Here is a 6,389-nt window from a genome sequence, read left to right on the forward strand (position 1 = left end):
ATAAGGACTCAGTAGCTAAGTGGAGAATGTGACGGGGTTCGAAGCGAACACTGGTGGGTTTGAGTCCCGAAGTGAAAATCACCTCTGAGATGTAGGTACATCCATCTGACGAATCCCAAACAGGACGAAACACGTGTCTTATATCCCAACTACTAGCCAATATCTATCATTGCTCACAAAGTTTGTGACTTAAGGTAATGTCGAGGCAATCCACACAAGATGCACCTATCTCAATAAGAGACTGATCAATTGTAGTCTTAAACATCAATGAAAAGATACAAGTAAATAAGTAGTATGTATAAGAAATAAGTAGTATTAATATTATCATCATTATTACAATATTTATGTGCATTTTCTTTTCTGGAAAATTGTCATTTAGGAAGACTTTTCATTTTGAAAAAAACAAACAAACAAAATAAACATCATAATACCAGACACAAAATATCAAACCGAGTAATCAACAAAATTCTATTTACATTTAGATTCGTAAAGTAAACCACAACAAGAGTTGAATAAAAGATTAAACTGTCAACAACAACAACAACAACAACCACAGCAACAAGTCAGTTCTTTCTTTCTGTTTCCTTTCTTTATATCATGGAAGAAATTGAATTGGTTATCATGATTGAAATGTATATGGGTTATAGGTATCTGTTTATGTATGTATGTATGTATAGAATTGCACGCATTAACTATACTCAATTCTTACAAAAATAATAACACAAACCAAAGAAAGTTTAATTTAATAATGTATGCAAATAAAAATAAGTAACAAGACAGTATCATGTAGATATTTGAAGACGAAAAATAACTACTACTACTACTACTACTACTGATATAAATGATATTAGTAGTCGTAGCAGCAGTAGTACTAGTGGTGGTGGTGGTGATAGTAACCATAGTAACAATAAACAATCTGTTTTAGATTTCAATTCAAAAAAAAGAAAAAAAATAATTGTGCATGAATTGGAATTTTATTAAATTTTGTATTCTTGATTATTTTTTTTTATGGGGGGGGGTTTTCTTGTTGTTGTTGAAAAAATAAACAAACAAAAATTTCTTTTCAATTCTCTTCTATCAGGATAATTGTTTTCTTATACAATGTATATAATGAGTAAATCTGTAATAGAATAGAATAGTTGATTAGAAAATAATACATGTGAAATGATATAAATTATAGAGATAAGTGTTAGTTAGCAAAGGATGAACAACAGAACATTGTGCATGAGATTCACTATCATGACTGTAATGCTACCTATGTTGAAGAAACATCCAGGCAATTGAATGTAAGATTGAAGGAACACAAACAATGCTTGAAAAATGTTCTAAAATCCTCGGTTGATTTAAAGAAACTTGAAAATATGTCAGCGATAGCGTTACATGCGTCAGAAACAGGACCAAAATACTTCAGAAAGGTTTTAGCACCCATAAAGAAAGATTGACGGCAGAAACGCTGCATATATGGGCGAACAAGAACAGCCTAAACTGAAAAGATGGTATTCATCTGGCAACTACCTGGCAAATTTTCGTTTGACAAGTAAATTTGGAACTTATCTCTTGTTTAAACCTGTTTTTTCATATTACATACATCGTTATTATTATTGAAAGAACTGAATGAGTTTTTTAAAAAGTACAATTTAGGTTTTGACATGTACATCGATGTTTCATTATCAAGTTTTTCATCCTTGAACTTGAACTTTATTTATTCCTTCATATCAATCTCTCACACATACATACATACCTACACACTCACACACACACATATACAACTTGGTTACTCAGTTAAGTATTTCCATGTCTGTTGTGAGATAGGAACTCACTGAAGACAATGGTGTACGGTAGCGCAACTTCGTGGATTGGTTGAAGTTAGACATTAACACCGTTGGATGCCGGCTCAGTGGTCTAGCTGGTTAAGTGCTCGCGCGCGAAGCCAGTAGGTCCTGGGTTCGAGCCCCGCGTGGTGCGGGATCGTGGATGCGCACTGCTGAGGAGTCCCATACTAGGACGAAACGGCCGTCAATGGTGGTCTAGCTTCAACTGACTCATGATTTCAATCTGTGAAATTTCTAAAATCTCCACAAAACCCATTCTGATATTTCCATGTAGTTGAATTCTTCACATGATTTGTAGTCAACTGACTCATTTTATCCTATTTTACAAAAATCAACACCCAAATATGATTGGTTTAACACAGTATAATCCTGATTGTTAAAATCTATATATTTCTTTGATAATTTTGATTTTGATTATTCCACCCTGAAGAAGTCCAGACAAGTTAGCTGGACGAAACGTTGGAATTAGTTAAATTTCAATCGCTGAGAATACTTCAAATACAACTTTCACATATAATGACTTCTCTATACTCGGCGCTCAATTGCTGTCAAAATGTTCGTTCTCATCTTGACGAATATTCGTATAAAATATAGAGATAAGTGTTAGTACTTTTTATTGTGCATTCAAAATTCTCGAAGTGTATTGTTGAAGAGCCCATCCACTTCCATTATACTAGGACGAAACGATTATCCTGTGCTTATAGTTTATAAATAATGGTCTAACTAAAATCATATAATGATTAAAACTAATAATAAGTCTACAATCTTCACAAATCCCTATATACTAATTAATAATTATGTGCTCATTAGTTTCTAGCTTCAAGATGAAACTCTTAAAATTCTAGTAAGATGCAGTGACTAGTAGAGTTCAACGATGCTGAGTGTGATACGGTTATTTATTGCAGGTAATAAAAGATAGTCGCAGAATATTGTGAAGTGATTTGAGTTGGACATTAACACCATTGGATACTGGTTCAGTAGTTTATAGGTCCAGCGTCCGCGCAAGGAACTTGAAGGTCATGAGTACGCACTACTGAGGAGTGCCGTACTATGATCAGGTGGCCGTCTATCTCTTCCAAGTTTTCGACGGTAGTTCGGCTAGTATCAATTTATGATTTTAAATAAGGAAACATTTTAAATAGTTCGATGTTAGTGTATTTGACCATGGCACTTAGTGATATGGGTTTTATTTTACAAAGAACCAGCATGATGGCTAGATCTAGAACTGCAGTCATCTGATGCTAGACACAGTATACTCTAATTCGACTATACGACAATAAGCACCTACAACGCCCAAAATATGATTGAACCTGACAAATAAAGTACATAACTTTTCATTCGTTATTCAACACTGTGCATTTTCAAAATCCCTGTCTTACCAGTAGACCAGAAATTCTCAGATTCAGTACTGTGTACGAAATCATTGGTGCGTACTACTGAGGAGTTACAAGACATCATGAAGTATTTTTATGTTCAGGGATTGAATGAATTTGAAAGCATTAACCGTCGAATTCTGGATCATTAGCTTAAAAGTGTTGTGCTCCTTGCGATACTTGAGAATCTCCACCTCAATCTCGTGTAAGATCATCAACTCACGCTTCTTATGGTTCTCAAAGTTGGCAGTCAAATACAATAATAAGACGCTAAATTGTGCGCATGCATATTAGCCTCTTAGATATAACATTTTCCTCCTAAATACTATCATCTTTTCAATTATAGTGTATATTAAAGAATAATATTAGCAAGGAAATCATCAAAAATTAGGAAGAACAAATCCACTACATTGGCTATATCCTCACTAGTGACTAATTTCAACAGGTACTTTTCGGCGCCCAACCATTTCAGATGTGCGACGGTCGCCTACCAATATCATTGGAAGATGATGGTTTTGTAATGTCGTGAATCAATTAAAGTCAAAAATGTAAATCGTTGGATATCGGCTACGTGATCTAATAGTTAAGCACTCAATGTGAGATCCGCAGGTCTTAGGTTCAATGCTTGACAGGGTCATGGATGAGAACTGTTTGTCGGTTCTTTACCAATATACAACACCTCTCCAGTACTTCCTAGTGTACGATGGTCAACTAACGCAGGTTAGTCCATAGTGTAAGATAAACGCTCATTGACTTACCATGGCAAAAGTATATTACCAGTAAATCTATTCATCTTGTATATAATCCATAATGAATGTTTCATCATCGTCTAAATCATCTTCATCGAATAAACGTCTAGCATCGGATGATAAAGACAATGTTTCAACACTACTATTTTTGAATGCGATAAATTTCTTGCCGATAAAGCACCCTTCACTTTGGTTGTTGTTGTTGTTGTTATTGTTGATGATGATGATGATGATGACGGCACTGTTAACGATTCTGATGTTGATGTTAATGATGAATAATTTGCAGGAATATCAACTGATTTAAACGATGATATTGATTTATTATCACTATTATTATTATTATTACTATTATTAGAAAAGATACTTGGTGATGTAAGAAAGTATTCACTGCCAGCTTTTTCATAATAGGAGATTGTTGTTCTTGATGTATTGTGACAGTAGATAGTTTACGTTTATTCTCTTTAAGTCGTGTATCCATTTCATGAATACGAAAGTGTAATCTTGATTCTAAATGATAATTTTTATAACTTCTAAAAGAAGAAATAAAATATGAAACTTGAATATCATTAGGTGAGACTATCATTTATGAACGATTTATAAATAACACCAAAATGACTTGGAGTGTATCTACCTAGTTACTAGATTTAAATTAGGGTTATAAAACAGTTTGATAGAATATGAATTATGGTTGAAAGTAGTGGAGAACATTTGTACCTCAGGTGAATGATTTTGATGAAGTTTTGTTCTTTGAGTTGGATGGTTTAGGAGACACAACCAAAACAAAGAAGTAAACAATGAAAATTTAAGGTCAATAAGAACCAATCAACATCGAGGTGTATAGAACAAGCTGTGTAACGTATATGGAGAAATTTGAACACTTCACTTCTATCTGAAGTTTGTGCTGATGATGTCGTTCAGAAGAACGATGAAAGCTCCATGACCAAACCATCCATCTGCGAGAACAAAACTCCGTCAAAATATGATTGAAAGTTGATAGTTAGAATTAACAATAAGATTTACGAGTTTTCATCACAAATTTATATTAGCTTAAATGTCAAAACATTATTTAGCCAAATGGATGAATGAATTTCGCGCCAAAATCAAAGACTCATTATCTTAAATCTGATTGGTTTGTTCATACATTATAGTCTTGCTGTATCAATGTTAAACGTGGAATGAATTTGATACTCTTTAAGTAGTTTTGTGATTACAGCATGACATCATGAGGTCTTGACCTCGGATAACCAATAGAAATAAGGTTTTAAATAGATATTCAATAGAAATAGTGGTTGAAATATTACATTCTATGGAAAAATGTTACATAATATATTAGTATCAGATGGGTTTTGTAGAGATTAAAGTAATTTCAATGGTTAAGATCATGAGCCATTTGAAGCTAGATCACCAGAGAGATTCGAACTCAGGACTTACTGGTTTTACCCAGTAGGTCATGGATGCGCACTGCTGAGGAGTCCCACAATAGGACGAAACGGCCATCCAGTGCTTCCAGGTTTTCCATGGTGGTCTAGCTTCAACTGACTCATGATGTTAACCATTGAAACATAATATATTAGCTCAAACTGAGACTTTCTCCAATTACATCTTGCATAAATAATCTCATTCATCAGTCACTATGAATACTAGTCATCACTTAAAGTAAATGACTTATTAATTAGTCTATCATCTTTCCCATTGGACTGTAGAATCAGAATTAACATCATCTTTGCTGTTACATTGTGATACAATTAGTCAAATTGCATTAGTCACTATTGAAACTGTAATTAGTAATAGATCAATAACAGTATCTAACTAAAATTTAATGAAAAATGTGTTTAAAGGAGTTAACAATGAAGTTACACGTAGTTTTATCTTTATTCTAATTGATCATCTCAACCCTGATACGGCTGAGAGTGAGGAGAGTAAGCTCCTTTCTCTAAATGCCCTCACATGGCCACGCGTATACAGACACTGACAGGAAAGTTCAACTCACTGCCTTCTTAGAGTACCAGTGTTCTTTACGAAATTGTGAGGACGAAAAATGGATGTTCGGAGCTTTAACCGGGCAAGTGCACACGAAGGATTCAGCTAGAGGAGTTGTAAAACCTTGATTTCAAACCATCGGTGTATATGGGATCCAGGATCCTGGTGGAACAAATAGCGTATGAATCAATCGTTGGTTGCCGATTACCATACATTGCTCCATTGTCTTGCGGATTAAATCATTAGATCAAAGACTCTGGATGTAGCCCTGCTTTGTTTTGGGCAACTGGGAAGTATTACAGCCGACACACACAAATCAAGTGACTTGTATGAGGGACATATTTATTCAGTGCCTCCTTGTACCAATATTTATGTGTTCAAATAAACAAATAAATAACAATTGAAGTCATCAGAAGTTAGAAAGAAAACGTTGCTCGAAAATGAGATCTCACTTA

General features: G+C 34.2%; 1 protein-coding gene across 1 annotated transcript in view; it reads right to left on the reverse strand.

Annotated features, from left to right (window-relative positions):
• Positions 1-295: 295 nt before the first annotated feature.
• The window catches only part of TTC39B (Tetratricopeptide repeat protein 39B), a 138,209-nt gene continuing 132,115 nt past the window's right edge, over positions 296-6,389 (reverse strand). The window contains exon 18 of the mRNA XM_051217258.1: positions 296-1,120. The gene's annotated coding sequence lies outside the window, so the exon portion shown is untranslated. The remainder of the gene's footprint in view (positions 1,121-6,389) is intronic.

The sequence above is a fragment of the Schistosoma haematobium genome, chromosome 5 (genome assembly GCF_000699445.3).
Source record: "Schistosoma haematobium chromosome 5, whole genome shotgun sequence".
Taxonomy (NCBI): domain Eukaryota; kingdom Metazoa; phylum Platyhelminthes; class Trematoda; order Strigeidida; family Schistosomatidae; genus Schistosoma; species Schistosoma haematobium.